This window comes from Bubalus kerabau, chromosome 2 (assembly GCF_029407905.1).
Source record: "Bubalus kerabau isolate K-KA32 ecotype Philippines breed swamp buffalo chromosome 2, PCC_UOA_SB_1v2, whole genome shotgun sequence".
NCBI lineage: Eukaryota > Metazoa > Chordata > Mammalia > Artiodactyla > Bovidae > Bubalus > Bubalus kerabau.
The window spans coordinates 41,742,028-41,767,672 of NC_073625.1; the positions used below are offsets into that span (position 1 = coordinate 41,742,028).

General features: G+C 39.9%; 1 protein-coding gene and 1 long non-coding RNA gene across 2 annotated transcripts in view; one reads left to right on the plus strand and one right to left on the minus strand.

The window, feature by feature from the left end:
* The window catches only part of CSMD1 (CUB and Sushi multiple domains 1), a 1,679,419-nt gene that overhangs the window by 301,746 nt on the left and 1,352,028 nt on the right, over positions 1-25,645 (plus strand). The window lies entirely within an intron of this gene.
* Positions 20,557-25,645, minus strand: part of LOC129643261 (uncharacterized) — a 33,691-nt gene continuing 28,602 nt past the window's right edge. The window contains exons 2-3 of the long non-coding RNA XR_008710201.1: positions 21,241-21,378; positions 20,557-20,836 (exon numbers count right to left, since the gene is read on the minus strand). This is a non-coding gene — a long non-coding RNA (uncharacterized LOC129643261). The remainder of the gene's footprint in view (positions 20,837-21,240; positions 21,379-25,645) is intronic.

Here is a 25,645-nt window from a genome sequence, read left to right on the forward strand (position 1 = left end):
TATGATTAAGGACCAGGAGATTAGCACAGGAAGTAAGTGCAGTAAAGAAAAAAAAAAAAAAAAAGAGCTTATGACAGCAGGATCTTAGAGAATTTAGTAAAGCATAATTATTTAATTTTAAATATGCTTTCTTAATAGAAGAGTGTTGTGGTAACTTAGTATTAAGGTAGAGACATGATGTTAATATCATTAGAGGATAAATGAGCAAAGGCTGGTTTGCAGCATCTATTGGATTAGGTATGTTTTGGAAATGCCTTTAAATGAAAGCAAATTCAGGGAGACGAGGCTGCTTCATCAGGCAGTCAGCGACTCTGTGGACTATAGCCCATCAGGCTCCTCTGTCCGTGGGATTCTCCAAGCAAAAATACAGGAGTGGGTTGCTGTTCCCTTCTTCAGGGGATCTTCCTGAAACAGGGATCAAACATGCGTCTCCTGCATTGTAGGCAGATTCTTTACCACTGAGCCACCAGGAAAGTCCACATGACACAGTATTGTGTTAAATATTCTCCAGGAATGAAGGAGCCTCAGGAAAAAGAATTCCCTTCATTTCACAGATGATGAAACTCAAACTGGGACTTTTGCTTCACTGTTGAGGATGAATCACGTCTTGTTTGTGTGGAGCTGGACGTGGCTCTCTTCTCAGTTTCCAGCATAGTATTGCTGCCTTTACCAGTATTTCCTGTTTGCTGCTAAATATTTCATTGTGTTCTGTGTATCTTTACTTTTGAAATCATACACATGTGCATGTGTGTATAAGTGAACATGCATGTGTGTGCACGTGTGTGTACTAAAGAAAGGGAAGGGTTGTGTTGACTATGTTGCTTATTTAAAAAGAAAGTTTAATGTCTTATATTTTAGGTTTATTGTGATCATTGATAAAACTATTTATGAATCCTTATAGCATTGAAATCAAGGTACTCTTACTTGATTTATATCAATAGATTTCTTAGTCTCACCTTGGCTAACAAAGCTGTTAATGCAATCTAATTGCTTTTTGAATTTTCATACACTTACCTTTAGAACAATTTAATGATGATTCTACAGATACATGGCTTCTTATATATATAAGAGTACACAAAAGAAAAAAAGTCATCATGGAAAGGAATTCCTCAAGTATCACATCGAGTATCTATGCCCTGTTAGTCTGTTCTTTCTTTCAACTTGTGCTTTAAATGGCTGTGTGGAAAATAGTTTAGGTTGGCAGGGAGTTGTCTGGTCTCCACTGTGTCCACTTAACTCACCTGGTGGTGCAGACGCAGTCACAGATACCGTGTAACCAGTGGGTTGGCTCTGCTCCAGCCAAACGGTGTGTGGACACTTGAAGGTGAGCTTCATACATTTGTCACAGGTTCTCATTGCCTATTTTTTTTTCAACTTAAAAGATGCTAAATCATTAATTAAGCAGCAGTGAGATGTGCCCTGTGACTGCTCTTTATGATCCTCTGATGAAAGCAAAATCCACAGTGATGTGCATTTGATACTTTGATTACATGATAATCCTCTAGAAAACTTCACCCCTGAAAATGCACTGAAGATCTTCATTTTACATGCATGGGAATTTAAGACTATGAGATTCTATTTTATATAAAATTATATGTTTATGCATAAAATATACAAAATCATACATAATTTATAGTCATATAGATATATATCAAAATATATACACATAAATATATATTTATCTTCTTATGTATTCCATTTCTATAATTTATTCTATTTATATGCAGTATATACAGTATAAATAGAATAGAATATATTCTATATGTTATGTTTGTGTACAACATATATGATACATATGCATATGTACACAAATGTGCAACTAAGACAGCAGATAACATGTGTTTCTTGGGACTGTGATCCCAGGAGAAGAAGTCGATTTTTATTATGTGTCTTATTCTTGAGTCTCACCTTGCATTATACCACTAGTAATTGGTTATTCTTAAATATATTCTCTAATTTTTATGAATATCACAATTATATTTACTATCATTTTGTATCAAACAATAATAGATGCTTAAGCTACATCATCATCCAAGAATTTTGGTATTTCACCTCCTCTCTTCTCACACTCCTCCTCATTTTTCCTCTGTTATTTTTTAATCTTAGTAGTTGTTTATTCGTCAAGTCATGTCTGACTCTTTGCAACCCCATGGACTGCAGCATGCTAGCCTGCCTTGTCCTGTCTCCTGAAGTTTGCTCAAATACATGTCCACTGAATCGGTGGTGCCATCCAGCCATCTCATCACCCGTCACCCCCTTCTCCTGCCCCTAGTCTTTCCCAGCATCAGGGTCTTTCCAATGAGTCAGCTCTTCACATCAGTTGGCCACAATATTAGAGCTTCAGCACTGATCCTTCCAATGATGAAGGAACTTCAGCTGAAAACTGATGCTGAAAATCAATGAATATTCAAGGTTGATTTCCTTTAGGACTGACTGGCTTGATCCCCTGGCAACCCAAAGCATTCTCAAGAGTCTTCTCCAGGACCACAGTTTGAAAGCATCAATTATTTAGCCCTCAGCCTTCTTTATAGTCCTTCTTTATAGCTTTTTTTTAAATCTACAGCCTGAAAGACTGGTCCTGATTATCTCTTGACCTCACATTGATTCTGATCTTCTGAAAAGGTTTTGAAATCTTACAACGAGGAAAGTATCAAAGCTACAGTTAGTACACCTTATATTCATTTGACTGTACTATTTTTAATCTAAGGGACTGAAGTTATGCATACCACATGGGTTTACAGGTTTTCTTTTCCAGTCACATGTTTCTAATGCATCTAGAAATGACTGTGCAAGGTGGCCTGTGAGGGTCAAGGCGTTCCAGGGGTGGGGGAGAATGGGGTGTGCCAGAGTACAGACACCTACTGCTCTAGGTCTTAGAATTAATATTTGACATTTAAAATAACTTGATTATTTGAGGAAATGCAGTGGACCTGGCTTTACTACTCTGTGTGTGGTTTAAAACAGCTCAGGTAACATCAGGAGACATTTTGAGAGAAAAGAGGCCAGGTTAGATTCTTGTGGTTATGTTTAGCTTCAGGGACCTCTAATATTATGATAGGATTTTTCAGTTGAAAACATCTAACTACTTAAAAACCCTACCACTTATCACCACATACAATTTAAGAATTTTATATCAGTTGCATTCCAGTGTTTTTGCCCTTTGAAGTCTTTCAGTTACTCTTCTTACAATTCACATTTTGAAATAAAAAATGTCACTTGGTTATTCAAACTGCTGCTAAGTCACTTCAGTTGTGTCCAACTCTGTGCGACCCCATAGACGGCAGCCCATCAGGCTCCCCTGTCCCTGGGATTCTCCAGGCAAGAACACTGGAGTGGGTTGTCATCTCCTTCTCCAATGCATGAAAGTGAAAAGTGAAAGTGAAGTCGCTCAGTCGTGCCCGACTCTTAGCGATCCCATGGACTGCAGCGCACCAGGCTCCTCCGCCTGTGGGATTTTCCAGGCAAGAGTACTGGAGTGGGTGCCATTGCTTTCTCCTATTCAAACTTAAAGGTCTAAATTAATTACAGTTTCAACATCTGGATTTTCTGTAAGAAGCAGAGGTAACTCAGTGCGTCAGAACTGGCCTCAGTCCTGCAGTTACTCAAGGCAGGACCAGAGCACCTGCATGGCCCCAGGCACCATAAGGGAGCCTTACGGTGTATGAAAAGCAGTTAATCAGGAGTCATTCTAAGGAAGACTTGGAAGTTCTTATTGGAGCCAACCTGAGGATGGTAACCCGGGAGACAGTCTTTCAGGAAGCCCCGAGGCCTGCCCACTCACTAGAGGTCAAAGTGTAGTTACCTACTTTAGTGAGACACAGGGTTATACATCAGAGGACATACTGACTGTTGACACAATCCAGATCTGAACTGTCGTACACAACAGAGAGTGGGTCACTCTGACCTTTGACAAGGTTAGGAAGGGAGATTGGCACCTCAGGAGGACTGATTAATGCAGATGCCCAGCACACACTCAACTGGAGGGCAGAGAAAAATACTCTGTTTAAGTTTTTCATAACATATGAATTTTATTTCATCAGTGAGAAAGAGAGAACACACAGACAAGACACCTCCAGTTTAGTTTGTAAGTTACCTTGCAAACTAGACTCTCAGAGCATATGAACAAAACAAATACAATGGGAATATCCAGTGTGGTGATAGGTTCAAGAATAAACTTAAAGGACTTTAAAATACAGGATGCTTGGGGCTGGTGCACTGGGATGACCTGGAGGGATGGTACAGGGAGGGAGGTGGGAGGGGGATTCAGGATGGGGAACACGTGTACGCCCATGGCAAATTCATGTTGATGTGTGACAGAACCAATACAATATTGTAAAGTAATTAACCTCCAATTAAAATAAATAAATTTAAATTTTAAAAAAATTCCAAGATAAAAACAATATATGCGTATTTAAGATGCTCAAAGAGAAAAAGGAATAACACTCATAAAAAAGAAAGAAAGCAATAAAAATGGGTGGTTTAAACATAAGATTTGTCTGGGGTGTTTCTTTTTTTAGTTTACTTATTTTAATTGGAGGCTAATTACTTTAAATATTATAGTGGTTTTGCCATACATTGACATGAATCAGCCACGGGTGTACATGTGTTCCCCATCCTGAACCCCCCTCCCACTTTCCTCCCCATCCCATCCCTCTGGGTCATCCCAGTGCACCAGCCCCGAGCACCCTGTCTCATGGATCTAACCTGGACTGGTGATCTGTTTCACATACGATAATATACATGTTTTAATGCTATTCTCTCAAATCATCCCACCCTCGCCTTCTCCCACAGAGGCCAAAATACTGTTCTATACATCTGTGTCTCTTTTGCCATCTCAAATATAGGGTTATCATTACCTTTCTAAATTCCATATATATGCATTAGTATACTGTATTGGTGTTTTTCTTTCTGGCTTACTTCTCTCTGTATAATAATGTATAATAGGCTCCAGTTTCATCCACCTCATTAGAACTGATTCACATGTATTTTTTTAATGGCTAAGTAATATTCCATTGTGTATATGTATCACAGCTTTCTTATCCATTTGTCGGCTGATGGACATCTAGGTTGCTTCCATGTCCTGGCTATTATAAACAGTGCTGCAATGAATATTGGGGTACACGTGTCTCTTTCAATTCTGGTTTCCTCGGTGTGTATGCCCAGCAGTGGGATTGCTGGGTCGTATGGCAGTTCTATTTCCAATTTTTTTAAGGAATCTCCACACTGTTCTCCATAGTGGCTGTACTAGTTTGCATTCCCACCAACAGTGTAAGAGGGTTCCCTTTTCTTCACACCCTCTCCAGCATTTATTGTTTGTAGACTTTCGGATAGCAGCCATTCTGATCAGCATGAGATGGTACCTCATTGTGGTTTTGATTTGCATTTCTCTGATAATGAGTGATGTTGAGCATCTTTTCATGTGTTTGTTAGACATCTGTATGTCTTCTTTGGAGGAATGTCTGTTTAGTTCTTTGGCCCCTTTTTTGATTGGGTCATTTATTTTTCTGGAATTGAGCTGCAGTAGTTGCTTGTATATTTTTGAGATTAATTCTTTGTCAGTTGCTTCAATTGCTATTATCTTCTCCCATTCTGAAGGCTGTCTTTTCACCTTGCTTATAGTTTCCTTTGTTGTGCAAAAGCTTTTAAGTTTAATTAAGTCCCATTTGTTTATTTTTGCTTTTATTTCCATTACTCTGGGAGGTGGGTCATAGAGGATCCTGCTGTGATTTATATTGGAGAGTGTTTTGCCTATGTTCTCCTCTAAGAGTTTTATAGTTTCTGGTCTTATGTTTACATCTTTAATCCATTTTGAGTTTATTTTTGTGTATGGTGTTAGAAAGTGTTCTAGTTTCATTCTTTTACAAGTGGTTGACCACTTTTCCCAGCACCACTTGTTAAAGACATTGTCTTTTCTCCATTGTATATTCTTGCCTCCTTTGTCAAAGATAAGGTGTCCATTGGTGCATGGATTTATCTCTGGGCTTTCTATTTTGTTCCATTGATCTATATTTCTGTCTTTGTGCCAGTACCATACTGTCTTGATGTCTTGATAGCTTTGAAGTCAGGCAGGTTGATTCCTCCAGTTCCATTCTTCTTTCTCAAGATTGCTTTGGCTATTCGAGGTTTTTTTTTTTTTTTGTATTTCCATACAAATGTTGAGATTATTTGTTCTAGCTCTGTGAAAAATACCATTGGTAGCTTGATAGGCATTGCATTGAATCTATAGATTGCTTTGGGTAGTATACTCATTTTTACTATATTGATTCTTCCAATCCATGAATATGGTATATTTCTCCCTCTGTTTGTGTCCTCGTTGATTTCTTTCATCAGTGTTTTATAGTTTTCTCTATATAGATCTTTTGTTTCTTTAGGTAAATATATTCCTAAGTACTTTATTCTTTTAGTTGCAAAGATGAATGGAATTGTTTCCTTAATTTCTCTTTCTGTTTTTTCATTGTTAGTGTATAGGAATGCAAGGGATTTCTATGTGTTAATTTTATATCCTGCCACTTTACTATATTCATTGATTAGCTCTAGTAATTTTCTGGTGGAGTCTTTAGGGTTTTCTATGTAGAGGATCATGTCATCTGCAAACAGAGTTTTACTTCTTCTTTTCCAATCTGCATTCCTTTTATTTCTTTTTCTTCTCTGATTGCTGTGGCCAAAACTATGTTGAATAGTAGTGGTGAGAGTGGACACCCTTGTCTTGTTCCTGACTTTAGGGGAAATGCTTTAAATTTTTCACCATTGAGGATAATGGTTGCTGTAGGTTTGTCATATATAGCTTTTATTATGTTGAGGTATGTTTCTTCTATTCCTGCTTTCAGGAGGGTTTTTATCATAAATGGATGTTGAATTTTGTCAAAGGCTTTCTCTGCATCTATTGAGATAATCATATGGTTTTTATCTTTCAATTTGTTAATGTGGTGTATTACATTGATTGATTTGCAGATATTGAAGAATCCTTGCATCCCTGGGATAAAGCCCACTTGGTCATGGTGTATGATCTTTTTAATGTGTTGTTGGATTCTGTTTGCTAGAATTTTGTTAAGGATTTTTGCATCTATGTTCATCAGTGATATTGGCCTGTAGTTTTCTTTTTTTGTGGCATTTTTGTCTGGTTTTGGTATTAGTGGCCTCATAGAATGAGTTTGTAAGTTTACCTTCCTCTGAAATTTTCTGGAAGAGTTTGAGTAGGATAGGTGTTAGCTCTTCTCTAAATTTTTGGTAGAATTCAACTCTGAAGCTGTCTGGCCCTGGGCTTTTGTTTGCTGGAAGATTTCTGATTACAGTTTTGATTTCCGTGCTTGTGATGGGTCTGTTAAGATTTTCTATTTCTTCCTGGTTCAGTTTTGGAAAGTTATACTCTTCTAAGAATTTGTCCATTTCTTTCAAGAAATAAAGGCTGTGAAAAGAGACAAAGAAGGACACCACATAATGAGCAAAGGATTAATCCGAGTAGAAGATATAACAATTATAAATATATATGCACCCAACATGGGAGCACCACAATATGTAAGGCAAATGCTAACAAGTATGAAAGGGAAAATTAAGAATAACACAATAATAGTGGGAGACTTTAATACCCCACTCATACCTATGGGTAGATCAACTAAACAGAAAATTAACAAGGAAACACAAACTTTAAATGACACAATGGACCAGTTAGTCCTAATTGATATCTATAGGACATTTCACCCCAAAACAATGAATTTCACCTTTTTCTCAAGTGCACACAGAACCTTCTCCAGGATAGATGATGTCCTGGACCATAAATCTAGCCTTGGTAAATTAAAAAAAAAAAAAAAGTGAAATCATTCCAAGCGTCTTTTCTGACCACAATGCAGTAAGATTAGATGTCAATTAAAGGAGAAAAACTACTAAAAATTCCAACATATGGAGGCTGAACAACATGCTTCTGAATAACCAACAAATCACAGAATAAATCAAAAAAGAAATCAAAATATGCATAGAAAGAAATGAAAATTAAAACACAACAACCCAAAATCTATGGGACACTGTAAAAGCAGTGCTAAGGGGAAGGTTCATAGCAGTACAGGCTTAGCTCAAGAAACAAGAAAAAAGTCAAATAAATAACCTAATTCTACATCTAAAGCAACTAGAAAAGGAAGAAATGAAGAACCCCAGGGTTAGTAGAAGGAAACAAATCTTAAAAATTAGGGCAGAAATAAATGCAAAAAAAAAAAAAAAAAAAAAACCAAAGAGACCATACCAAAAATCAACAAAGCTAAAAGCTGGTTCTTTGAGAAGATAAATAAAATTGACAAACCACTAGCCAGACTCATCAAGAAACAAAGGGAGAAGAATCAAATCAACAAAATTAGAAATGAAAATGGAGATATCACAACAGACAACAGAATACAAAGGCTTATGAGAGACTACTATCAGCAGCTATATGCCAATAAAATGGACAACCTGGAAGAAATGGATGTTCCTTAAAACTTCCTGATTCCTGTCCTTAAAGCCTGGGGCTCAGGAATACGGCTGGGATGGAGACTCTCCATTCATTCCCTCAATCTCAGGCTGGTCGCATGGGGTTTACTTACAAACCATGCCAGATAAGCACACTGATATGCTGGGAAATGAATTAAAAGGTGTGCTGGCCCTGAGACCTGGATTCTGTTTCATGAGAAGCTCATGTTAACATTAAAGGATTTAAAGCTAGCTTGCCATTCTTGGCGGAATCATATGTGGAATGTTTGCATCCCTTATCTTCCCCCTAAACACTCCTGGATTCCACCTTTTTCTCTGTAATTATTTCTGCTGAGAACCTATTTTACTAAATTATTGAAACCCCCCTCCCATTCACTTTACTTTTAATGAAAACATATTGCAGCTCTTTTTATGCTTTCCCATAATGAACCGTAGGGGTAAGATTACACTGAATCGACTACTTTTGTGATCAGAACACTGTTCCTGTGTCATTTGAGCAAGGTTGAGAAGTATCCCTGAAAGTGAAAATTCTGAATAAATGCTGAATTTTTCCTTTTTGAGTAGACAGGGCTCTCAGGAAGGTGGTGTGGGGAAGTCAAGGTGATGCCAGGCATGTTTTGTGGTCATGAGGGCAATAGCCTTTTCCTGCAACATGCAGTTATCAAACACTCATGACTCTGAGTTCCTATCTGACATTCAAAGCCCCGAGTTTTTAGCAAAAGCAGATGCCAGTTTCTCATGTTGCATGTCATTTCAGTTGTCCTGTTGGGAGACTATATTTTAATGGTTATGAAATGAGCAGCTTAGTGAATATTAGAAGGGATTTTCCATCCCCCCAAAGAGAGGAATCTGCTGAAATGTTCCATTGGCTTAATACTCACTAGCTGGCCATTTATGCAGATAAACCACCCTCTAGAAGGTTGTTGGAGAAGGCAATGGAACCCCACTCCAGTACTCTTACCTGGAAAACCCCATGGATAGAGGAGCCTGGTAGGCTGCAGTCCATGGGTCGCTAGGAGTCAGACACGACTGAGCGACTTCACTTTCCCTTTCCCCTTTCATGCATTAGAGAAGGAAATGGCAACCCACTCCAGTGTTCTTGCCTGGAGAATCCCAGGGACAGGGGAGCCTGGTGGACTGCCTTCTATGGGGTTGCACAGAGTCGGACACGACTGAAGTGACTTAGCAGCAGCAGCAGCAGCAGCAGAAGGTTGTTGGTGAAGTGGGAACACCAGAGGCTTCAGGATGATCAGCTTGGAAAGTTTGATTATAGTCACATTGCCTGGAATGTTTCTGTTGTATTTACATTTTTTAAAATTTATAATAAATATAGTTATTTAGCAATGTTGTGTTAGTTTCAGGTGTACAACAAAGTCATTGTTATACATAAAGAATATATATAAATGTGTATATCCTTCTTTTTTACATTGCCTTCCATTGTAGGTTATTGCAAGATTTGAGTATAGTTCCTTGTGCTATACGGTGGGTCCTTTTATGTTTATCTTACTTTATATATAGCAGTGCATTGTTTATTTTATGCATTTTAGATATAGTAGGGTGCATGTTTTTAAGTTTAAATTGCAAAATGCACTTTCAGGCAGGTTGGGAGCAGTGTTACCCGTATTAGTGAACAGGTGCACACATGCTGACAGCTCGAGAAGCATGCCTAAGGCGTGTGCTGAGTGACGGCAGCCTGCAGGTGGAGGAAAAGGTGCACCCTGCATCAGCTGAGGGCTGGGGAGGGGCCCTGATGTCCCTCACATGAGCGAGGTATGCAAACAGCTCCTGGACGTGCTGTCCTCCCTGGCACCGCTGCTGTTGCCACGTGAGCCATGATTAAGCCTGGGCCACAAGGAGAGGGATAGTGGCTTTAATGCCCAAGCATTTATACACTGGCAAATGAGTAAACCAGCTGAGCTGTATGAAGAACAGAAACAAGTCTCTGTGAGCCCCGCATAAAGCAGGTTCCAGTCAGAGACTATTTTATTTTTAATGTCATTTATTGAATTTTGAAATAAAACAAAGAGGAAGCATTTCAAGTCAGTTGCAGATGCTGATTCAGCATTGGAGTGCAGCACCTCCCCTTCAGGCCCTGCCACCCTCGCCCAGACACGGCATGTTCCCCAACAACACCTACTTTATCCCCTTTGGTTACTGAGCTCAGGTTCTCCATATCTGTAAAATAACAGATATAATCAACCTCAGTTAACTTTTATATGAGGTAACATCACATTAGGTTGCTTTTGATTCAGCAATTGACAACTGTCTATTGCACTGAGTGACTATGAAATCTTAAAATAAAATCTGACCTTTCCTAAGAAACCTAAAAGATCTATAGGAGTACCAAAGTGCACGAGCCACTCAACTAGAAAGCAAAGGCATTCTCCATATGAAAACTGATCACGCATTTAAAAAAGTGATTTCAAAAATTTAATTTCAACAACTTAAGTGTTAACAATTTTTCCTTTATTAGGAATGAACAAGTCTGATCCTTACCTTGCCTGTTCCGAAGAAGGGAATATTAGCAAATATTCCTCTTTCCTACTATTAGGTTTACTTCTAGACTTGAGAACATGTCTCTACAGGTAAAGTCAATGTACTAGAAAGACAACACTTCCTAATAAAGGAAAAATTGTTAACACTTAAGTTGTTGAAATTAAATTTTTGAAATCACTTTTTTAAATGAGTGATCAGTTTTCATACGGAGAATGCCTTTGCTTTCTAGTTGAGTGGCTCGTGCACTTTGGTACTCCTATAGATATTTTAGGTTTCTTAGGAAAGGTCAGATTTTATTTTAAGATTTCATAGTCACTCAGTGCAATAGACAGTTGTCAATTGCTGAATCAAAAGCAACCTAATGTGATGTTACTTCACATAAAAGTTAACTGAAGTTGATTATATCTGTTATTTTATGGTTAAGACATGTAGCCCTGAGGTGAAATCTCTTAGTAGGAAAGGGGAATATTTGCTAATATCCCCTTCTTAGAAACAGGCAGGGTAAGGATCAGACTTGGGAAGTATTGTTCATTCCTTCTTGAAGTAATATTTTTCTTTAGTAGAAGTAGCGAAAAATCATCTTTGATCCTGATTGACCACAGGCAAAAAGTACATAATGAAAGAAAAAAAATAATAAAGCAAAAGTCTGGGAGAAAGCAGCTTATTCTCTGGAGGACAGTGATTACGGCATCATAGGGTTCTGAAGTCCCACTGTCTCACCTGCACACACAGTGGGAACTGAAGCGCAGCTTCTCCAAGTCTGGGGAAACCAAAGACTTGCTTTGAAAATAAGGGATATGAGAATACCTACCAGAAACTGATGACCTGTCTTTGGGTTTTTGGAAAAGAAGTAGGACTCAGGGACACAAGGAAACATTTAAGGAGAAGCAGGTGCCAGACCCCATTGCTAAAAAGAAAGAGCACACCTTTGTCATAATGCTTAGGAATTAATTAGTACTTATTTCACAAGTGGGATTCCCTGGTAGCTCAGACAGTAAAGAGTCTGCCTACAGTGCAGGAGACCCTGGTTCTATCCCTGGGTCAGGAGGATACGCTGGAGAAGGAAATGGCAATCCTCTCCAGTATTCTTGCCTGGAGAATTCCACGGACAGAGGAGCCTGGCAGGCTACAGTCCATGGGACTGCAAAGATTTGGACACAACTAAGCGACTTCACTTTCCTTTTCCTTTATTTTATAAATGCCACTAGACTGTCCTGTTGAGTGTAATCAATTTATTCAGCTTTCCATTTCCTTGGCATGTGTGTTATTTCATGCATCAGTGTTAGCTGAATAAAGGAAGAAGGAAGATAAACGTCCACTCGCTCCCTTCCAGGCTGTTGGCTCATCACTGCAGAGATCTTGTTGATGTAGTTGTGCATCAACATGATGCACAACTACACACCTCATGTGCCCGGGTGGGTGGGTGCTGTGTGACAGTGGAATTAGGCCTGGAGAGAATGCATCTGTCTGAGCATCCTGAACTTTGCATTCTCTCCATGCTGCTGCGCCAGTGCTGGAGGTCAGAGTCCAAGTGCCCTTCAGGTGTTATAGTTGTTAGACCTAACCCAGATTGAAGGCACAATCCCCAGGGCTGGCTGCCCCCTGAGTGAGCCTCCCAGGCTGTGGTACAGAGACCCTTGCTGGGCTCGCCAGTGGGTCCAGCCCAGGATGTTCAGGGACCATTGCTTACAGTAGAACAGGAGGGATGCAAAAGACATGGCCAATGGGAGGGAGCGTCTGTTTCATGGTCAGACCTTACGTTGGGCGGCATCAGATCTAGCCCACAGAGCAGCCACTCACATGTCAGGTGCTGGCTTCCAGAGATTCTTATTTGACATGAGCTAAACTTAAGCCTCTGTGGTCAGGGTGAAGGATGTTTCCAGAGCTAAGGGACCAAAGTTATTACTTGACATCCCTTAAGTCTACAGCCTCTGTTTGTTTTGTTAGACTTGGTATTATAAAGGTCAACCCTCAGCCTTTCCTGTAACTGAGTGTTTCAATTCCCACCTTTTTCTTAAAGGTAACCTCCAAGAGTTAAAATGTAACCTGAATACAAAATCATATGTAAGGCTAAAACCTATTCTAATTCTAGACAACTTAGAGAAATGAGGATTGGAATGTATGGAAGTTCCTTTAGGGTATTTGAGGCATGTAAAATAAATGACCTTGCAGCTAACCCTTTTATTTAGACATATGATAGAACTTGGTTGTACTTCAGAATTCATTGCTGTTGTAAATAAATTGAGGCTGTGAAGCTGTGAAATTCCAGGAAGAAACAAGAGTTGCCCAAGATGTTGAAGTTCCCGGGGTCATTTATTAGAATAAAATATGAAACAAAACGGAAAGAATGTTGTAAGGAAAGAAGTGGGTCCTTGTTATAACCCTGCACTTCTCAATCGTATTATTTTAGACAGATCACTGTTTCTGAATTGGGCATTTCCTTATCATTGAGGTAGAGGGAATGATACATCCTCTGCTTACCACAAAAGAACGCTTCAAGGAAAATGTAAAATACAATGCCATTTGTATCTTATCATCCTCTCTTCTGTGGCATTCTTAGGCTTCTGCCTGAGCTTAAGAAAACCAGCTTTCCACTACTTCAAAATAAGTTGTGGAAAACCACTGGTCTCCACCAGACCCTACAAAGGCAATTAGTGAGTAAACAAGCCCTTTGTAGAGTCATTCTGATTAAGATCTTCAAATAGTTATCTAGGGACAGTTGGGTTATCTGCAGAAATGACACGGACATGGCACATATGCAGGCTCACCCTTTGGACCCAAATGGAATTTCATTTATCTTCAGATTTCAGCTAATTTCTCAATGCATGCAGAAGATGAGCATTGCATGGGCCTTAGTGATAGTTTCTATCCGAATGAGCAGATTTCAGCCCATATGAGCAGCTGGATTTCTGCACTTTCAAATTGTCACATCCTCTGCATGTAGCATCTTTCCAGGGATCTCCTAGGGTGCCGTCTGGTTAAGAATCAGTAACAATCGAATCAAGAGGAAAAAGGTTCATGACTGAATTAGAGGAACCAACATATGGATAAGTTAAGAGAGCATGTTTGTTCATTAAACATTTTACTGGTTTAACAGTGTCGTGGAAGAATAAGGGGGCAGAGGAATGCATGGGAAGTCAGGTTTGGGCTAGATTTACCACCGTTTGTCCAGGGATAGTGGCCCTGGAAGGTGAGATCAGCTGTCCACATCTAAATTCAGTTAAGAATATGTATGCAACAAACTATATTCAGACACATATTCAGACATTCACACATACACATACACACTACTGTTTATTGCAAAACTTTAATCTTTGCAGACAGGACTTAGCTATGTTTTTGTGGAAAGAGACACCATGAGGATATTCCATCTAACCAGTGATCAAAGAGGTCTGACTTTATAATCTTTTTTATTCTGTAAGCTCCTTTCTATTTCTGTGACCTTTGTGTATTTCTGGACTCAATTCTTCCTTCAAGAACTAAGAGTGTAAATACTAGAATGTGCATGCTGCTGCTGCTGCTGCTAAGTCACGTCAGTCATGTCCAACTCTGTGCGACCCTACAGACGGCAGCCCACCAGGCTCCCGTCCCTGGGATTCTCCAGGCAAGAACACTGGAGTGGGTTGCCATTTCCTTCTCCGGTGCATGAAAGTGAAAAGTGAAAGTGAAGTCGCTCAGTCATGTCCAACTCTTCACGACCCCATGGACTGCAGCCCACCAGGCTCCTCCGTCCATGGAATTTTGCAGACAAGAGCACTGGAGTGGGGTGCCATCGCCTTCTCCAGGAGCCAAATGTGAAGCGTACTGTTTGTAGAGTCACACAGGAGTGTGATCCTCAGGTTCAACGTGTGATGGTCACTGTTGGTGTGAGTTTATTTGGAGCCCAAATTTGTTCACACCATTTGGCTTCACATAGTTGTGGGTTTTGATAAACTCTTACTCTTGGGGTCCGTACCCAGTGCTCGCATCATCCTGAAGCCCCCAGCACCTCTCTCTCTGTCAGCTCTGATTCTCTTTCCTCCTGGTCCAGACCTCATCACACACTGCAAGCATCTGTGGTGTTTGCATATGTTACTGTGAACATCCTCATCATGTGTAGAAACTAGCAGATAGATAAGCAAGTGCATTTATTTGATGTTTCTCACTTTTTATATACAGTTTCCCTGGTACAGTGCTCCATGCAGTGGTCATGTTCAGTGATTATCTGTTAAATGAAAAGATTTAAATGAAAAGATTCTCTCTCTTTAATACTTTGTATAAGCAACAAACCTGACATTTGCCTGGTGAATTTACAAATTAATTTTTGCTCTTTACATCTTTGTGTCAATGCATAGAAATCTTAGAATAAACAGTCTGTGTCTAGCATGATGTAGGATGTTTCTTATATGTGAGTTCCTTGGTGACCTCTATTGATTTTACACTGTTTTGTTGATCATTTTTTCTTTCCTTATTTTAATTCATTTGTTTATTTATCTTAATTGAAGGATAATTGCTGTACAGAATTTTTTTTTTCTGGTAAACATCAACATGAATCAGCCATAGTATACATATATCCCCTCCCTTTTGAACCTCCCTCCCATCTCCCTCCCCATCCCACCCTCTAGGTTGATACAGAGTCCCTGTTTGAGTTTCCTGAGCCATACAGCAAATTCCCATTGGCTATCTATTTTACATATGGTAATGTAGGTTTCCATGTCACTCTCTCCGTACATCTCACCCCCTCCTCCCCTCTTCCCACATCCATAAGTCTGTTCTCTATGTCTGTTTCTCCACTGCTGCTCTGCAAATAAATTCATCAGTGCCATCTTTCTAAATTCCATATATACACATCAGTATACGATATTTATCATTCTCTTTCTGACTTACTTCAGAACTGACTCAACTGCATTCACTTTTATGGCTGAGTAATATTCCACTGCGTATCTGTACCACAGCTTCTTTATCCATTCTTCTGTCGATGGGCATCTAGGTTGCTTCCATGTCCTGGCTACTGTAAATAGTGCTGCAATGAACATTGGGGTACATGTATCCCTTTCAGTTTTGGTTTCCTCAGGGTATATGCCTAGTAGTGGGATTGCTGGATCATGTGGTTTTATCCCTAGCTTTTTAAAGAATTTCCATACTGTCTTCCATAGTGGCTGTGTCAATTTACATTCCAACCAGCAATGTAAGAGGGTTCCTTTTTCTCCACACCCTCTCCAGCATTTATCGTTTGTGGACCTTTTGATGATGGCCATTCTGACTGGTATGAGGTGGTATCTTATAGCACTTTTGATTTGCCTTCTCTGATAATGAGCGACGTTGAGCATATTTTCATGTGTTTGTTAACCATCTGTATGTCTTCTTTGGAGAAATGTCTGTTTAGGACTTTTCCACACTTTTTGATCTGGTTGTTTGTTTTTCTCATATTGAGTTGTATGAGCTACTTATATATTTTGGAAATTATTATTTGTCAATTGTTTCCTTTGCTATTATTTTCTCCCACTCTAAGGGTTGTCTTTTCACCTTGTTTGTAGTTTCCCTCACTGTGTAAAAGCTTTTACGTTTAATTAGGCCCCATTTGTTTATTTTTGTTTTTATTTTCATTACTCTAGGAGGTGGGTGATAGAGGATCTTACTTTGATTTATGTCGAGTGTTCTGCCTGTTTTCTTCTTAGAGTTTTATAGTTTCTGTCCTTAAATTTAGGTCTTTAATCTATTTTGAGTCTATCTTTGTGTATGGTGTTAGAAAGTGTTCTAATTCCATTCTTTTACATGTAGCTGTTCAATTTTCCCAGCACCACATATTGAAGAGGCTATCTTTGTTCCTTTGTATATTCTAGCCTTCTTTGTAAAAAAATAAGTTGCCCATAGGTGCATGGGTTTTCTCTGGGCTTTCTATCTTGTTCCATCGGTCCATATTTTTGTTTTTGTGCCAGTACCATACTATCTTGATGGCTGCACCTTTATTGTATAGTCTGAAGTCAGGAAATTTGATTTCTCTAGCTCCATTCTTCTTTCTCAAGACTGCTTTGGCTATTTGGGGTCTCTTGTTTTTCCATTTGAATTGTGAATTTTTTTGTTCTAGTTCTGTGAAAAATGTCATTGGCAATTTGATAGGGATCACATTGAATCTGTAGATTGCATTTGGTAATACAGTCATTTTCACAATATTGATTCTACCTACCCAGTAGCATGGAATATCTCTCCATCAATTTATATCATCTTTGATTTCTTTCATCAGTCTTATAATTTTCTATATACAGTTCTTTTGTCTCCTTAGGTAGATTTAGTCCTAGATATTTTATTCTTTTTGTTGCAATGGTGAATGGGAGTGATTCCTTAATTTCTCTTTCTGATTTTTTCAGTTATTATATAGGAATGTAAGTGATATCTGTGGATTGACCTTGTATCCTGTGACTTTGCTAAATTCACTGATTAGTTCTAGTAATTTTCTGATAGCTTCTTTTGGGTTTGCTATGTATAGTATCATGTCATCTGCAAACAGTGAGAGTTTTCATTCTTCTTTTCCTATCTGGATTCCTTTTATTTCTTTTTCTTCTCTAATTGCTGTAGCTAGGACTTCTGAAAGTATGTTGAATAATAGTTGTGAGAGTGGATACCCTTGTATTGTTCCTGATTTTAGGGGGAATGCTTTCAGTTTTTCACCACTGAGAATAATGTTTGCTGTGGGCTTATCATATATGGTCTTTACTATGTTGAGGTAGGTTTCTTCTATGCCCATTTTTTGAAGTGTTTTTATCATAAATGGGTGCTGAATTTTGACAAAGGCTTTTTCTGCATCTATTGAGAGTATCATGTGGTTTTTATCTTTCAATTTGTTAATGTGGTGTATCACAAAACCTAGTATCACCCAGCTGTGAGGTCTGGGTGATGCTAGGCTTTGTGTACAGGTGCCAAGGTTCTCGGTAACTAATATCCTGGCAGTCTGAGTTCTTGGACTCAGTGCTCCCACCTCACTGGTGCAGGTGCAATCTGTGGTCAGGGGATGGGGGCTCCATAAGTCACTTGTTATGGGATTAAAGTGGGTTAAAGCAAACACACCAAGACAAAAAGCAAAACATGACATGAAATAAAAGATGAACCAAGGTAGATGGTAAATACAAGATCAAGCAGTTAATTACAGAAATAGTGGGCCATATACACTCACTTCCATACACAGAATTATAACCAAAGTATTCTAAAGACAAGAGTACAGGAGACTGACGTGGTGAACAAAGGAAGCCTAAAGTGATATCAGCCAATTAAGAGCAGAGCTAACTGCACTCAATCTGCAAAACTGAGCCTGAGCAGAGTGCCAACTGGGGAAAATATAGCAAAGAAAGCCCAAGAATTTTACTTACATGGTGAAAAAAGAAAGAATGAAGAAAAAGGGGAGAAGAATAAGAAAGAAAAATAAAGAGGAGAAGAGAGAGAAAAGAGAAAAGGAAGGGCTGGCAGTGAAGGTGAAAAAAACAGAAAAGAAAACAATAGAAAAGCAGAGATAAATAGACATATGTGAAAAATATTTGTATATATTCAAGAATAGCTACAGCCAATAAACAACTGTAGGAAAAGCAGTCAGATACATCAAAAACAAAATCAGAAAAATCACACAAAAAAGATGAAAAAATAAACCACCTTAATTAAAAAACAAAAAACGAAACAAAACAAAAAAACAGAAAAACAGAACTCCACAGCACCACAAAAGGCTAATGTGAAGGTAGAAATACGTAGGGGGAATAAACAGTGTGGTTTAAAGATTTAAAAGAGAAAAAAAAGAGTTCTCAGGTCATAGTTCTTGGTTGTGTAGTCTCCCCTGTGGGCGGGGTCTGGATTAGTGTCTTGTGATGTTTTCCCGGTTGGGGAAGCTTGTGTCTGGGTTCTGGCTGATGGAGCTCGATCCTGTCTCTCTGAAGGGTGGTGCAGATAGTGCAGGGTCTTGGGGTATCTGTGGGTTCAGGGTGTCTTTGGGCTGTCCTTCTGGCTGGGGCAGTGTTTGACACGTCTATTTCTGCTGCCGCATCAAAGCGGCCCCCTTAGCACAGCTTACTGTCACCTGCCCCTGCTTGTCCCCAAATCTTTGCTGGTGCTTCAGTCCCTTGGCCCCACCCTGCACTGCAGGCTGAAGCTTGCTAGGTAAGGGCTCGTGTGGGTCTTTTCTCAGCTCCTTGGCCCTGTCCTCTGTGTACACAGAACTGTGCGGGCTTGCCTTCTTGTGTGTTCTTGTTTCAGCTCACTGGGCCCACTCTCTATGTCGTGGGGTTTTTGTATTCTTCTTTCAGTTCCTGGAACTCAGTCTCTGCGCCCTGGGGTTTGTGGCTACAGAGGTTTGTGTGCCACGCCTCTCCTGGCCCCCTTGGCCCACCCTCTGCGCCATGAGGTGTGTGTGTGCTGCAGAGCTTTGTACGTGCACTTCTCTCAGCCCCCAGGCCCGCCCTCTGCACTAGGACCTGTGTGTGCACTGCAGAGGTTTGTGTTCCGTGCCTCTCCTGGCCCCCTCGGCCCACCCCCTGTGCTGTGAGTTTTTTGCGGCCTTCTCTTGGTCCCCCAAGCCTGTCATCTGGCTGGGGCCATAGTCCGTGAGCTTTTTATGGGTTGAAAAAGTGCAACTTTTTCTCTGTTTCCTGCCCTGATGTGCCCAGCTTTCTGAGATTCCACAGCTCCCCCTTGAGCCTGCCTGTGAAGGAGCCTCCCAGTGCATGGAAACTCCCCCTCCTTCATGACTCCCTCCCCACCTCAGGGCACAAGATTCCCTCCAGTTCTCCTTCTCTTCCCTTTTTCTGTCTCCGCCCTCTCTCCTACCGCATTCCAGGGAGCTTAGCCTGCTTCCCTTTGCTGTCACCTAGAGGTTGCTTTGTAGGAGTTGATCCATATCTCGATGAGTTTTTGGTGTGTTTGTGGGGAGAGTGGTGATCTCCCTGTCTTATTCCTCTGCCATCTTATTCCCAGTCCCCCTTACTTGCTTTAATATTATCTTCTAATCGTGTAAGAAGTTTGGAGGTTGTCTTTAATCTGTTTTTTGAACAACCTTCTGATGTGACTTTATTTTGGCTACTAAAATTCAGTCCAATAAGACTCAGCAGTGGGCACCTCCTAGGTGCTCAGAATTGGGTTACGTGCTACAGGAGAGACAGAAGAAGTTTGTTTTAACAAAAGATATTGCAGTTGCATTCAGATGTAAAATCATACTCCGAGCAGCATTGCTTTTCTATCGAAGAGCTGAGAGCAGATGGCCGGTGTCACCTTCTCTTGGGTTGACTTCCACAATAGGCAATGGAAAGGGTGGCTTTTTGTTCTGTTTCAGAGCAGCCTTTTCCTGTAATTTCTCTGTAAATTATAATCCATTCTTTCTTTGTCTTGCCATTTTATTCTCTTTTATAGATGCAGCATATCCCTTTGTGTCTCTGTCTGATTAAACTCACTCAAGGAATACTTTACAAATCAGACAGCCTATAACATGCACTACTGCATACTTTTGGCTAATAAACTTATGATTTCTATATGTGTTTAACAGACAATAATTTTTACCATGTTATTTTTTATCAAGATGAACAACTGTGTTGTGTCGGTCATCACAGTAACTGTTGTGCTGGTCATTTTCATATGTGTTTACTCTAACAATCGCTTTGATGAAGATAATGAAGAAAAATACATGGAGAGAAGTAGGGAGAAAGTTGGGAAAGGATGCCATTGAGCAGTTTGGTTTTAAACTAAGTTCCTTCCTTTGTTAGAGAGAAGACAGTAATTGCTGTTACAGCTGGAGCTTATAGGGACATTTAGAAGCAAAGTTCCAAACCAGGGGGGCTGAGGACTGACTGGACACACCTTTAATCTTCTCTTCAGCTGCACACAACAAAGCGAGCAAGACAATAGATCTGCAGGGCAGGTGATGTGCTTCAGGTGCCTTTGAGAGAACGAAAAGAGAGGACAGGTTGTCTATGGAGGCAAAGGTAAATCTCATAAGATAGATGTAAGAAATAGAGCCAGACAGTGTCTCTCCAGCCTTGACCTACAGACATGTTTTTGAGCAGAACAAAAATTTACTCATGGTACTGTTTTAGTTTAACATACCAGAAAGTGTGCCTGGGGTCTGTGCTGTACATGTGCACATGGTGTGTGAGTGTGTGTGTGCATGGTGTGTGCTATTCATGATGTGTGTGTGTGTGTGCCCATGATGTGTGTGCGCCTGGTTTCACAGTCCCAGTGTGTCTGGTTGGCAATAGCTTTAGCAGCATTTGTTTTGTATATGAAAAGTGCTTATTGTGATTTTTTACAGCACTTTTCCTGGCAGTTAAAAACCAAACAAACCTGCAAGGTTAGGCACTGAATTCAGCCGTGGGACATATGTTAAGATGTGGGAGAAGCACAGTTTGGAGGGGAGGGCACGTCCTCTCTAAACTACAGCCTCGCTTGTCACAGCTTCCCCACGTGCATCTCAAACAGCATCTGGAAAACAGAATGAGAAAGAATAACCCCAATGTAGGCTCCATTGCTGCTGCTGCTGCTAAGTCGCTTCAGTCGTGTCCGACTCTGTGCAACCACATAGACGGCTGCCCACCAGGCTCCGCCGTCCCTGGGATTCTCCAGGCAAGAACACTGGAGCGGGTTGCCATTTTCTTCTCCAATGCATGAAGTGAAAAGTGAAAGTGAAGTTGCTCAGTCGTGTCCGACTCTTTGTGACCCCATGGACTGCAGCCCACCAGGCTCCTCCGTCCTTGGGATTTTCCAGGCAAGAGTACTGGAGTGGGGTGCCATTGCCTTCTCCGGTAGGCTCCATATGCTGATAATATTTGCTGATTAACAGTGGAGCTCCACTGGCTGAAAGTAGAAAAGAGGAAATGTTCCAAAGACTCGGCCAGTGGATGCACAAGGTGACACGTGCTTTTCACAGAGTCACAGCCTATGGGCCACGAGCCTGATGCATCAGGTGTGTTTTGTCCAGTTCTGCTCCATTATATCACTGGAGTCCAGGGGTCACTGGGGCTTCCTCCAGGCAGGAGAGCAGACACTGGTGGTGACCTCATTTCTTCTCCTGGGAAATGCATTGATCTGCTTTCCTTACAAAGTGATCAGCTGATGGAATCAGGCAGATGCTTCTGGCCTGGATCCTAGGAAGATGGAGTGGTCCTCAGAGGATGCTACCCCTCTCTGTGGTACCTTCTCCTCACCCCACCTTTGTCATCACTTGGAGGCTGATGGTGGAGCAGCTCTGAAGTGGGCTGGAGGCAAACATATTGTCCAGGAAACTCAGGGAAGACCAGTGACACGCCCAACCTTGAGAAAGCCTCTGAGCAGGCAGGCTCTGTCTCCAGGTTCATTTGCTCTTGGGATTCATGAGCTGGTAAATGGGTACAGTTGATGAATTTGAAGGCACATTCCAATGAAGACCATTACCATAATGATGTAGTAAATTAAAGGTACTTGAAACAGGACCCACACCTGAACCCAATCCCCACTTTATGCAAAAGCATTTCACTGAATCAATGGACATGAGTTTGAGCAAACTCTGGGAGAGAGTGAGGGGCAGAGAAGCCTGGTGGGCTGCAATCCATGGGGTCATGAAGAGTTGGACACAATTTAATGACTGAAAACCAACAACAACATCTGAAATGAGGTTAAAACAAACAAACAAGAAAAACAAAAATTATAAGAAAGGCTTTATGACACCAAATTAAGAGGATAAACTAATTTTTTCAGAGCAGTGGAGCTATGATTTATGAAACTTTATAGTGGCCTATAAATAATTATAATTTCCTCAAGTGCCCAAAGAACTTTTGAGTTAAAGGAAATAAAAGAAGTATTGATTAGTATTGCTACGTTGTAGCTTGTAATGTAGGCTAGTACTCAAGATATGTCCTATCAAACTTTTATTATTTTCTGTTAAACACTTGGTGTCTTCAAGTTTTGAAAAAGTATTCAAAAATAATAGTTTTTCTATTGTTCAATATGCTCAATGAAGCAAGTAATTTTGCCAAGTTTCAAAATAATTTCTCATCTTAGCATTTAATAAAGTTATTTAGATCTTTATTTGAGAATCTGAGTTTCTAAAATCAGATGTTAGGTCTGAAAGTTTGTCTATTAAAAGTTTAATGGATATTGTTTTATACCTTCCATATGTAAAATGTGGTTCAATTAGCTTCCTATATTTTTCTGAGAAGGATAATTATGTTGTTTTTAATTTGTCAGAAAACATATTCACATAGTTCTGATAAAGCATCGCTTCAGCCCTGATTCTAGCAGGGGGATGTTAAAAAAAAACATAGTATGAATGAAAACAGCACATATATAGTGGAGAGATTAAAACATGTATTATAACTATCTTTCAGATAATTTTTGTAGTGACCTTTCTGTTGTCTTTAGTGCGAATGCATTTTTTGCATATAATATTTTCAAATATTAAAAAATATTAAAGTATAATCAATTCACAATGTCATGTTAGTTTAACATGTACAACACAGGGATTCAGTGGCATATATATATGCATATATCATTATATATGTTCAGTTTTATACACATACTCTTTTTCAGATTATTTTCCTTTATAGGTTATTATAAAATATTGAGTTTAGTTCTCTGCACTATATATGAGTTCCTTATTGTTTATCTATTTTATATACAGTAGTGTGCATTTCGCAAAAACACCTGAGTACTAAGAACTTAAGTTCATACATACACTTGACTCTACAACATAGGAAGCTTGGAGACGTAGACCCACTTTTCCATTCATTAAATGTAAACTTCTTAGTATCTGAAATGTGGCAAATGTTTTGTTGTTCCAATTATCATCATATAGAAAGTATTAATAGATCATTATTGATTTTAAGTGTAGAGGAAAAATTCATTGATCATTTTTCCATGGAGAGGAGAAAAACTAAAAATGTTACTCAAGGTCATTTAACCTTCAAGTGTGGGATTTTCAATGGATATAAGTTTCTCACTGTTCCATAGACATGAAAAATGAGACAGCCACAAAGTGACTGTTTTCCTTTTTTGCTTTATACCTTAGATCTACACTAAATTTTGTTATTCTTTCCCCAAAACTCTGTTAAAAAAATCATTACAGAAATGTTCCTTAAAAGGTGAAGAGAATTAGCAATGTGGAGGTTGGTTTTGTGTCACAAAGGGATAGGTTTAATGTCCATATTCCTTTTACGTTTTCTCAGTTACTCCTTTTAGAGGTATTAGTAATAACTAAGACCTTTACTTGGATCTTTAAGTCTTGAGTTAACTTTGGTTCCTTTTAAACCTTTACCTGAACCTAGCAGAAATCTCAGGGTCCAGAAGGGTTTTGTAATTGTTGTTGTTTAGTTGCTAAGTTGTGTCTGCCTCTTTGTGAGCCCGTCGACTATAGCCCATCAGACTCCCCTGTCCATGGGGTTTCCCAGGCTAGAATACTGGAGTGGGTTGCTCTTTCTTTCTCCAGGGGATCTTCCCAATGCAGCAATTGAACTCTCATCTCCTGCACTGCAGGTAGATTCTTTGCTGCTGAGTGACCTGGGAAGCCCCCAGAAGTGCTGACCTGAGTCCTTTTCCAGTAGTCTGAACATGGAGGAAGGGGACCCCAGAGCTCTGTTAGGAAAGCACATGCCCTCCATGCAGGCTCCTGCCCCACACCTGCCTTTCCTAGTCAATAGCTTTGAATAAAGAAAAGCAACTGAAGGATGACTTGCAAAAATTTTGTTTATCTTATAATATTATTTCACAGTGTTCCTATTCCACCATTTTCCTTGTTAACAATATCAACCCTGGAGTCTTTGGATAGAAGTTAAATTCACCCTGAAATAATATTGGCAATGATAATTAGAAAATAAGAATGACTTGGGTTTAGATTTTCATAGTATTTTACTCTTTAAAATGCATTTGTGCAGAAATTAACATTTTTTGAGCCCCATAGCATAGGAGGTGGAGCATTTTTAAAATGATGATATTCATTCACAGATTGAGAAAACTAAAGTACATTCATAAATATGATCTTATATTTTGTGAACTTTCCTTTGACTATTCACCCAGAGGCTCCAATGTTGTAGAGAGAAAGATGGAATAAAAAGAGGAAGATCCTCACTCAGATAATATGAAAAGACTCGTAAAACTTAAGTTACACTGCCTGAAATTAACTGAGTCACATGCAGTGAACATCCGGTCACAGTGGATGGTGAGACAAGCCCTTCTCTGTACTTACTGATCCTTGTTCATTGTGGCATCTCTCCCTTCCCTTCGCTGGGAATGTGAATGGAGGCTTTTGTCGGATCCCACAGCCTCTGCTATGTATCTGAGGATGGGCAAGGATTCTTGCCAGGTCGTGTGGGCATTCCCTGGGCTCCCCACTCTCCCATCACCTGGCACCCCCAGAAGAGGGTTCTATTTATATGGCAAAGTGGCTGGGGGGAAGTGAGCAGAGACATGTATGGAGGGAGAAAAAATTGCATGTTCTCAGAGCAGATCCAAAACTAGTAGTGTACGGAGTTTACTTTTTGTTTAAGTTTCTATTAGATTAGAATATGTGTTTTTGTGCTTCAGCAAAGACAGTTGTACCACCCTTTGTGTTTTATGATTGGGGCATCCCCAGTGGCTCAGTTGTTAAGAATCCGCCTGCCAATGTAGGAGACTTGCAGGAGACACATGTTCAATCCCTGGGTCATGAAGATCCCCTGAAGAAGGAAATGGCAACCCACTCCAATATTCTTGCCTGGAGAATCCCATGGACAGAGGAACC